This window comes from Medicago sativa, chromosome 1, assembly GCF_051527215.1.
Source record: "Medicago sativa cultivar Bolivia chromosome 1, Bolivia_mono, whole genome shotgun sequence".
Lineage (NCBI taxonomy): Eukaryota > Viridiplantae > Streptophyta > Magnoliopsida > Fabales > Fabaceae > Medicago > Medicago sativa.
The window spans coordinates 39,202,869-39,214,278 of record NC_140749.1 but is presented as its reverse complement, the minus strand read 5'-3'; the positions used below and the strand labels follow the sequence as shown (position 1 = coordinate 39,214,278).

Here is an 11,410-nt window from a genome sequence, read left to right as displayed (position 1 = left end):
CATCACAACATTCACCAATTTCACCAATACACAAATTCACCAAGTCATATATTCAATTATGACACAACTCATCAATTATTCAAATGCATGCAATGTTCTAGACTCTTCTCTAGATGCATGTGGTACCAAAACACCTCAAGGTCATCACCTTCGATGCAACAAAAACATCGTACTCACCTCAATTGGATATAAAATCCACCACCATCAGTCTTGGATATAAAATCCACCACCATCAGTCATGAATGCATGAACATATGACTCAACTACAATGCATATGTTCACACAAACAATAATCACCTCATCATCACCAATACATGTATATATGCAACATCAATAATTCACCACCAATATAACATATATATACAATCACCAACAACATCAAAAATCACACAACATAAAGTTGTCACATATATACATCATCAATCATCTTCACATAAATCAACATATAGTTACCACATTCCCACATAATCCATACAAAGGAATAAACACAACATATGATCACAAACATCATATTCATCACTCAACAACCATTCATACATCATCTCATAATCATATTAATCTATCCATAAAGGATTCACAAGACAATCAACTCTAAAAATCATTTTCTACCAAGTTCATCTCCAAAAGTCACAACTTAGAAATACTAGAGGTTATGAACTAAAACCAAGTAAACAAGCTCAATTGCCTATGCCATGTATTCTCACAAGTCACATATATATGCAGTAGAGGTTACATAAGCATTTCATCGGCCAAATGCGACGAATTCAAGAAAACCCAAAGTTCGTCTCACTTTTTCACTTTTCACAAAATTTTCCATTCTCAAAGCAAAACAAGTTCAAACTTGATAGAACCAATCACATCCATTTATAAAAATCATATAAACAATATACAACTCTAATCCCACGTCAATTTCCGGAGAAAACGAGTTTTTGGAAAAAAATTGACGTTTGGACCGTTTTCACAAAAGTTAGACGATTTTCATAAATTCAAGTCCAAACCAACTCAAATCTTGTTCCAGTAGGATTAAAGGTGTAAACAGGTGCTAATTAAGTCCAAAGAAACATTTTAGAAGTATTAGATTGGTCCCCAAAAGCTCAAACGAACAAAACAGAAAAGCTGTGTTCTGGCAATTTCGCTATTAGCGAAATCTGAGCTTTTAGCGAAATTCTTCTGACAATTTCGCTATTAGCGAAATTTTCGCCAACAGCGAAAAAAGTCCAGAGAGTTTCGCTATTAGCGAAATTCTGGCGAATTTCTTCAGCTGTTACGGGTTTTCACCCCATTTTCACCCAAAATCCCAATTTTCAAACCCCCCAACTCCCAAATCAACTTCCAGAAAGTGTTTAAGGGTCAAAATAGGTTCAATACACTTAAACAAACATGAATCATGCATTAGAAACAACAATATGGCTCATTTCATCAAAATCATGAATTTTCTCAAAAACACCAACATAACCACAAATCTCCTCATGAATCCATAAATAACGATTCCAGTCACACCAATTTGATTCTAACAGTTCAACATTCATCAACAACAACTAATGAACACAAATTCACGCACAATTCAACATCACAACTTCATTTTTCATCAATTTTGCTCAAGAACACAAATCACCAACAACTATGCATTTAAACATGTTAATCCACATACTAACATGCAATTATCATACAAATCATGTTCTCAAACATAACAACAACAATCATGCACGAATTTACAACAATTAAATTCAATTCATCAATTTCACAAAATGGGTAAAAAGGAAAAAAGATGTGAATTATGGTTGAAACCTAACCCTCTTACCTCTAACACCAAGAATCTCTAACCAAAGCTTCAATTTAGCTCCTAGATGATGAATCCCCTCTTCAAGCTCTAACCCTTGTTCTTCCCTCTAGCCTCTATCTCTTCTCTTCTCAAATGAAATGAAATGAAAATGTTTGTAAACCTAATTCTCACCAACACTAGAGTTTATATACTAGCTCTACTCAATTGGGCTTATTTCTTAAACCTTAATGGGCCTAACCCATTTCCATTCTAACACTCAAAATGTCACTACTCACTTACCGGTAAAATATAACACTAACGGTCACTTAACGGTAAATAAAATAATTACTACACCCTCTAGCACTTAGTAAAATAAAACCCTCACTAAGCACTAAAAATAACTTTCTGCAAAATTACAAAATTGCCACTGCCCTCAAAAAGACCAAAATGCCCTTAAGCCCAAAATGACTAAAATACCCTTCTAACACCGAACTCTACGAATCCCGACCAAAAATACACACAGAGACAATTAATCACATAAGAGCACATAGAACACACATAAATAAATAATAAAATAAATCTAGCGAAAAACGGGCTGTTACAACTCTCCCCCACTAAAAAGAATTTTCGCCCTCGAAAATTACCTGAAGGAAACAACTCTGGATACGCAACCCTCATCCTACTCTCCGATTCCCAAGTGGCACTCTCACCCGTTGGTCCAACCCAAATCACTTTAACCAAAACGACCTCCTTGCCACGCAAACGCTTCACTTCACGATCTTCAATCCTAACTGGCCAAGTCTCAACGGTCAAATTATCCCTTACTTCCAAATCATCCACTTGAATCACATGAGACGCATCATACACATACTTCCTCAACTGAGATACATGAAACACATCATGAAGATTCGACAAAGATGGCGGTAACGCAATCCGATACGCTACAACCCCAACCTTCTCAACAATCTCAAAAGGTCCAACAAAACGAGGAGTCAACTTCCGACACTTCAAAGCACGTCCAACACCAGTTACAGGATTCACTCTCAAAAACACATGATCACCAACCTGAAATTCGATGTCCTTCCTCCTCTTATCATGATAACTCTTCTGTCTACTCTGAGACGCTCTCATCTTCTCTTGGATCATCTTAACCTTTTCCGTAGTCTCTTGCACAACATCCGGTCCTAACAAAGCACTCTCTCCTGACTCATACCAACACAAAGGAGTTCTACACCTCCGACCATACAAAGCCTCAAACGGTGCCATCCCAATACTAGAATGAAAACTGTTGTTGTAAGTGAACTCAATCAACGGTAAACATTCAATCCAACTGACACCTTGCTCCAACACACAAGCTCTCAACAGATCTTCCAAACTCTGAATAGTCCTCTCCGTCTGACCATCAGTCTGAGGATGATAAGCAGAACTCAATCTCAACTTAGTTCCCAAAGCATCTTGCAAACTCTCCCAAAACTTAGAAGTAAACCTCGGATCCCGATCTGACGCAATACTAGAAGGAACACCATGCAGTCTAACAATCTGCTCAATGTAGATCTCGGCCAACTTAGCCACAGACATACCAGTCTTAATAGGAACAAAATGTGTCGACTTCGTCAATCGATCAACAATCACCCAAATAGAGTCAAAACCCTTAACAGTCTTTGGCAACGCTCCAACAAAGTCCATCGATATACTATCCCATTTCCACTCTGGCACAAACAACGGTTGCATCAAACCTGACGGCTTCTGATGTTCAATCTTAGACTTCTGACACACCAAACAAGCATACACAAACTCCGCAATATCCTTCTTCATTCCAGGCCACCAAAACAACCTCTTCAAATCCTGATACATCTTAGTCGCTCCTGGATGAATACTCAAACTACTTCTGTGACCTTCTTCCAAAATCTGCCTCTTAAGCTCAAGAACACTCGGCACACAAACACGATCACGGAACATCAAAACACCGTTCTCATCCAACCTGAAGTCTCCACCCTTACCTTGGTTAACCAACACCACACGATCAACAAGTTCCAAATCTTCCTTCTGACCATTCTTGATCTCCTCCAGAATATTACTTGTCAGCTTCAACATTCCCAACCTCACACCATCCGGTGTTAACTCACTAACCAAACTTAAGTCTCGAAATTGCTCAATCAACTCCAACTCCTTCACCATCAAAGCAGACATATGCAACGACTTTCTACTCAAAGCATCAGCAACAACATTGGCCTTTCCAGGATGATAGCTCAATTGGAAGTCAAAATCCTTAAGATACTCCAACCATCTCCTCTGCCTCATATTCAACTCCTTCTGGTCAAACAAGTACTTCAAACTCTTGTGATCACTGAACACCTCAAACTTAGAACCATACAGATAATGCCTCCAAATCTTCAACACATACACAACGGCCGCTAATTCCAAGTCATGAGTCGGATAATTCTTCTCATGCACTTTCAACTGCCTTGAAGCATAAGCCACCACCTGACGATTCTGCATAAGCACACCACCAAGACCCATCTTAGAAGCATCACAATACACAACAAACGATTCCTTCGGATTCGGCAAAATCAACACTGGAGCTGACGTCAACCTCTTCTTCAACTCTTGGAAACTCTTCTCACACTTAGCATCCCAAACATAAGCTTGTCCTTTCCGAGTCAACTGCGTCAATGGCAACGCCAACTTAGAGAATCCTTTGATGAACCTCCGATAATAACCTGCCAATCCAAGAAAGCTTCTAACTTCAAAAACAGACTTAGGTGCTTCCCATTGCAACACTGCATCCACCTTCGACGGATCCACCGCAATGCCACCTTTAGAAATCACATGACCAAGGAAACTCACTTCCCGCAACCAAAACTCACACTTTGACAACTTAGCAAACAACTTATTCTCCTTCAAAACTCCCAACACCATCCTCAAATGCTCGGCATACTCTTCTTTGGACTTAGAATACACCAAAATATCATCTATAAACACCACCACAAAACGATCCAGAAAAGGATGAAATATTCTATTCATATACTCCATGAAGACACCTGGCGCATTAAACACTCCAAATGGCATCACAGAATACTCATAGTGTCCATACCTCGTTCTGAACGCAGTTTTGGATATATCTTCCGCCTTTACTCTAATCTGATGATATCCTGATCTCAAATCAATCTTGCTGAACACTTCTGCACCAACCAACTGATCCATCAAATCATCAATCCTCGGAAGCGGATACCGATTCTTGATTGTCACCTTGTTCAACTGCCGATAATCCACACACAACCTCATGCTTCCATCTTTCTTCTTAACCAACAACACAGGAGCTCCCCACGGAGAAACACTCGGCCTGATAAACTGTTTCTCGAGCAACTCTTCCAGCTGTTTCTTCAACTCACCCAACTCTAATGCAGACATCCGATAAGGCGCAATCGAAATAGTACTCGTTCCAGGAACCAAATCAATTGCAAACTCAACTTCTCTTTCCGGCGGTAACTCGGTAATGTCGTCCGGAAAAACTTCTGGAAACTCTTGCACTACCGGCAAATCACCAACTCCTTTCTCACTACTCTCCTTCAAGGAAGCAAACATCATGAACACACAAGATTCACCATCCAAAGACTTCTTCACTTGCTCCGCGGTCAAGAACCTTCTACCTTCCTCAGCTACCGGCTTAGAAAACGTTACACTCTTGGTCAAACAATTAATGTTAACACCAAAAGTCAACATCCAATCCATACCAAAAATTATGTCCATATGCTTCAACGGAAGACACACAAGATCCAACTCAAAATCAACAGGAACATTAACACAAACCACAACCAACTGAGCCTCCGCAGCCAAAGATACCTTCCCTTGCAGGACCAACAAACCTGAAGCAAACTGCTACTCCCCCACTACGCTCAAACCCACCTAAAAGAACGGAACAACAAAACAAGTACCGACAGTACTTCCGTACATGTCGCATACAACAGGAAATTCAACGGGTTTTGGTCTGGACAAGACCGACCACGGCTCTGATACCAACTTGTAACACCCTATTCCTAATAAGCGGTAAAACGCGCGAATATACAAACATATTCTAGAAATAGATGCTACGTCTTCGAATTCAAACACACATGCATAAAGATCATGTTATATAACATAGCAGCGGAACATACATATAATTCTTAAACATCTTCAAATCTCAACATGATACAAATGTATTCTCCAATTCTCAAATAACAATTAACATCTCAACTCCAAAACACAAAGTCAAATAAACAACATGCAAAGACTGTCCTAGATCAGAGCCCTAATCTAGACACTTGCATGAAAAAGAGGAACTCCACTCCTCGGCATCAACAAGCAACAACTAAGCATCCTGCACGCCGTCTACCCGTCCATACAGAAAGGTAGGCGGTCCACCACAGACCACTGAGGGTTAGCATTACATCATCATAATCCACGAAAAACATTTATCATGAACATTGGAAATGAAAGAATATATATTCAAGAATACAGAATAACAAATCATACATGTATTCACAAGTATTCATGATTCTCATACCGTTCAAACCATTCCATACAATCATTCCAAGTTCATATCAACAAGTGTATCATACACGTATCACATATACATAACCCTCCCTCCTAGAACACTAGCATCACATGATCATTATTATCCCCCATCACTTACATTTCAAGCTATCACATTAATATCATAGCATAGCATGCATATTCAACCTCTAATCAAGTCATCAACAAAAGCTCATCATTTATCAACATCAATCAATGAAAACATTACTCACTTCATTACTCATCTAGCATGCTTATCTTAACAAGTACAATTCATCATATCGAAGTTATAAGCAAGTCATCATCATTATCAAAGAACATCACCACATCATATATGTATATATACATATACAAATCTCACCTCATCATTATTATTAAAATAACCATCATCAATTGATTCACCAAGTGTATAAGCACAAACAATTAAGGCATGCAATTAGAGCATAATACAATTATTCACAACCATCTACAAAATTCACCAATGAACATATACACCAATCCACATCATCACAACATTCAGCAAATTTCACCAATACACAAATTCACCAATGTACATATACACCAATCCACATCATCACAACATTCACCAATTTCACCAATACACAAATTCACCAAGTCATATATTCAATTATGACACAACTCATCAATTATTCAAATGCATGCAATGTTCTAGACTCTTCTCTAGATGCATGTGGTACCAAAACACCTCAAGGTCATCACCTTCGATGCAACAAAAACATCGTACTCACCTCAATTGGATATAAAATCCACCACCATCAGTCTTGGATATAAAATCCACCACCATCAGTCATGAATGCATGAACATATGACTCAACTACAATGCATATGTTCACACAAACAATAATCACCTCATCATCACCAATACATGTATATATGCAACATCAATAATTCACCACCAATATAACATATATATACAATCACCAACAACATCAAAAATCACACAACATAAAGTTGTCACATATATACATCATCAATCATCTTCACATAAATCAACATATAGTTACCACATTCCCACATAATCCATACAAAGGAATAAACACAACATATGATCACAAACATCATATTCATCACTCAACAACCATTCATACATCATCTCATAATCATATTAATCTATCCATAAAGGATTCACAAGACAATCAACTCTAAAAATCATTTTCTACCAAGTTCATCTCCAAAAGTCACAACTTAGAAATACTAGAGGTTATGAACTAAAACCAAGTAAACAAGCTCAATTGCCTATGCCATGTATTCTCACAAGTCACATATATATGCAGTAGAGGTTACATAAGCATTTCATCGGCCAAATGCGACGAATTCAAGAAAACCCAAAGTTCGTCTCACTTTTTCACTTTTAACAAAATTTTCCATTCTCAAAGCAAAACAAGTTCAAACTTGATAGAACCAATCACATCCATTTATAAAAATCATATAAACAATATACAACTCTAATCCCACTTCAATTTCCGGAGAAAACGAGTTTTTGGAAAAAAATTGACGTTTGGACCGTTTTCACAAAAGTTAGACGATTTTCATAAATTCAAGTCCAAACCAACTCAAATCTTGTTCCAGTAGGATTAAAGGTGTAAACAGGTGCTAATTAAGTCCAAAGAAACATTTTAGAAGTATTAGATTGGTCCCCAAAAGCTCAAACGAACAAAACAGAAAAGCTGTGTTCTGGCAATTTCGCTATTAGCGAAATCTGAGCTTTTAGCGAAATTCTTCAGACAATTTCGCTATTAGCGAAATTTTCGCCAACAGCGAAAAAATTCCAGAGAGTTTCGCTATTAGCGAAATTCTGGCGAATTTCTTCAGCTGTTACGGGTTTTCACCCCATTTTCACCCAAAATCCCAATTTTCAAACCCCCCAACTCCCAAATCAACTTCCAGAAAGTGTTTAAGGGTCAAAATAGGTTCAATACACTTAAACAAACATGAATCATGCATTAGAAACAACAATATGGCTCATTTCATCAAAATCATGAATTTTCTCAAAAACACCAACATAACCACAAATCTCCTCATGAATCCATAAATAACGATTCCAGTCACACCAATTTGATTCTAACAGTTCAACATTCATCATCAACAACTAATGAACACAAATTCACGCACAATTCAACATCACAACTTCATTTTTCATCAATTTTGCTCAAGAACACAAATCACCAACAACTATGCATTTAAACATGTTAATCCACATACTAACATGCAATTATCATACAAATCATGTTCTCAAACATAACAACAACAATCATGCACGAATTTACAACAATTAAATTCAATTCATCAATTTCACAAAATGGGTAAAAAGGAAAAAAGATGTGAATTATGGTTGAAACCTAACCCTCTTACCTCTAACACCAAGAATCTCTAACCAAAGCTTCAATTTAGCTCCTAGATGATGAATCCCCTCTTCAAGCTCTAACCCTTGACCTTCCCTCTAGCCTCTATCTCTTCTCTTCTCAAATGAAATGAAATGAAAATGTTTGTAAACCTAATTCTCACCAACACTAGAGTTTATATACTAGCTCTACTCAATTGGGCTTATTTCTTAAACCTTAATGGGCCTAACCCATTTCCATTCTAACACTCAAAATGTCACTACTCACTTACCGGTAAAATATAACACTAACGGTCACTTAACGGTAAATAAAATAATTGCTACACCCTCTAGCACTTAGTAAAATAAAACCCTCACTAAGCACTAAAAATAACTTTCTGCAAAATTACAAAATTGCCACTGCCCTCAAAAAGACCAAAATGCCCCTAAGCCCAAAATGACTAAAATACCCTTCTAACACCGAACTCTACGAATCCCGACCAAAAATACACACAGAGACAATTAATCACATAAGAGCACATAGAACACACATAAATAAATAATAAAATAAATCTAGCGAAAAACGGGCTGTTACAACTCTCCCCCACTAAAAAGAATTTTCGCCCTCGAAAATTACCTGAAGGAAACAACTCTGGATACGCAACCCTCATCCTACTCTCCGATTCCCAAGTGGCACTCTCACCCGTTGGTCCAACCCAAATCACTTTAACCAAAACGACCTCCTTGCCACGCAAACGCTTCACTTCACGATCTTCAATCCTAACCGGCCAAGTCTCAACGGTCAAATTATCCCTTACTTCCAAATCATCCACTTGAATCACATGAGACGCATCATACACATACTTCCTCAACTGAGATACATGAAACACATCATGAAGATTCGACAAAGATGGCGGTAACGCAGTCCGATACGCTACAACCCCAACCTTCTCAACAATCTCAAAAGGTCCAACAAAACGAGGAGTCAACTTCCGACACTTCAAAGCACGTCCAACACCAGTTACAGGATTCACTCTCAAAAACACATGATCACCAACCTGAAATTCGATGTCCTTCCTCCTCTTATCATGATAACTCTTCTGTCTACTCTGAGACGCTCTCATCTTCTCTTGGATCATCTTAACCTTTTCCGTAGTCTCTTGCACAACATCCGGTCCTAACAAAGCACCCTCTCCTGACTCATACCAACACAAAGGAGTTCTACACCTCCGACCATACAAAGCCTCAAACGGTGCCATCCCAATACTAGAATGAAAACTGTTGTTGTAAGTGAACTCAATCAACGGTAAACATTCAATCCAACTGACACCTTGCTCCAACACACAAGCTCTCAACAGATCTTCCAAACTCTGAATAGTCCTCTCCGTCTGACCATCAGTCTGAGGATGATAAGCAGAACTCAATCTCAACTTAGTTCCCAAAGCATCTTGCAAACTCTCCCAAAACTTAGAAGTAAACCTCGGATCCCGATCTGACGCAATACTAGAAGGAACACCATGCAGTCTAACAATCTGCTCAATGTAGATCTCGGCCAACTTAGCCACAGACATACCAGTCTTAATAGGAACAAAATGTGTCGACTTCGTCAATCGATCAACAATCACCCAAATAGAGTCAAAACCCTTAACAGTCTTTGGCAACGCTCCAACAAAGTCCATCGATATACTATCCCATTTCCACTCTGGCACAAACAACGGTTGCATCAAACCTGACGGCTTCTGATGTTCAATCTTAGACTTCTGACACACCAAACAAGCATACACAAACTCCGCAATATCCTTCTTCATTCCAGGCCACCAAAACAACCTCTTCAAATCCTGATACATCTTAGTCGCTCCTGGATGAATACTCAAACTACTTCTGTGACCTTCTTCCAAAATCTGCCTCTTAAGCTCAAGAACACTCGGCACACAAACACGATCACGGAACATCAAAACACCGTTCTCATCCAACCTGAAGTCTCCACCCTTACCTTGGTTAACCAACACCACACGATCAACAAGTTCCAAATCTTCCTTCTGACCATTCTTGATCTCCTCCAGAATATTACTTGTCAGCTTCAACATTCCCAACCTCACACCATCCGGTGTTAACTCACTAACCAAACTCAAGTCTCGAAATTGCTCAATCAACTCCAACTCCTTCACCATCAAAGCAGACATATGCAACGACTTTCTACTCAAAGCATCAGCAACAACATTGGCCTTTCCAGGATGATAGCTCAATTGGAAGTCAAAATCCTTAAGATACTCCAACCATCTCCTCTGCCTCATATTCAACTCCTTCTGGTCAAACAAGTACTTCAAACTCTTGTGATCACTGAACACCTCAAACTTAGAACCATACAGATAATGCCTCCAAATCTTCAACACATACACAACGGCCGCTAATTCCAAGTCATGAGTCGGATAATTCTTCTCATGCACTTTCAACTGCCTTGAAGCATAAGCCACCACCTGACGATTCTGCATAAGCACACCACCAAGACCCATCTTAGAAGCATCACAATACACAACAAACGATTCCTTCGGATTCGGCAAAATCAACACTGAAGCTGACATCAACCTCTTCTTCAACTCTTGGAAACTCTTCTCACACTTAGCATCCCAAACATAAGCTTGTCCTTTCCGAGTCAACTGCGTCAATGGCAACGCCAACTTAGAGAATCCTTCGATGAACCTCCGATAATAACCTGCCAATCCAAGAAAGCTTCTAACTTCAAAAACAGACTTAGG

The 11,410-nt window shown here is 38.7% G+C and overlaps 1 long non-coding RNA gene across 1 annotated transcript; it reads right to left on the bottom strand.

Annotated features, from left to right (window-relative positions):
- Window positions 1-5,857: 5,857 nt before the first annotated feature.
- LOC146954870 (uncharacterized) lies at window positions 5,858-8,765 on the bottom strand. Its single transcript, XR_015006960.1, has 2 exons — window positions 8,687-8,765; window positions 5,858-6,130 (listed from the first exon to the last, which is right to left on the bottom strand). It is a non-coding gene; the product is annotated as an uncharacterized LOC146954870 (long non-coding RNA).
- Window positions 8,766-11,410: the final 2,645 nt, after the last annotated feature.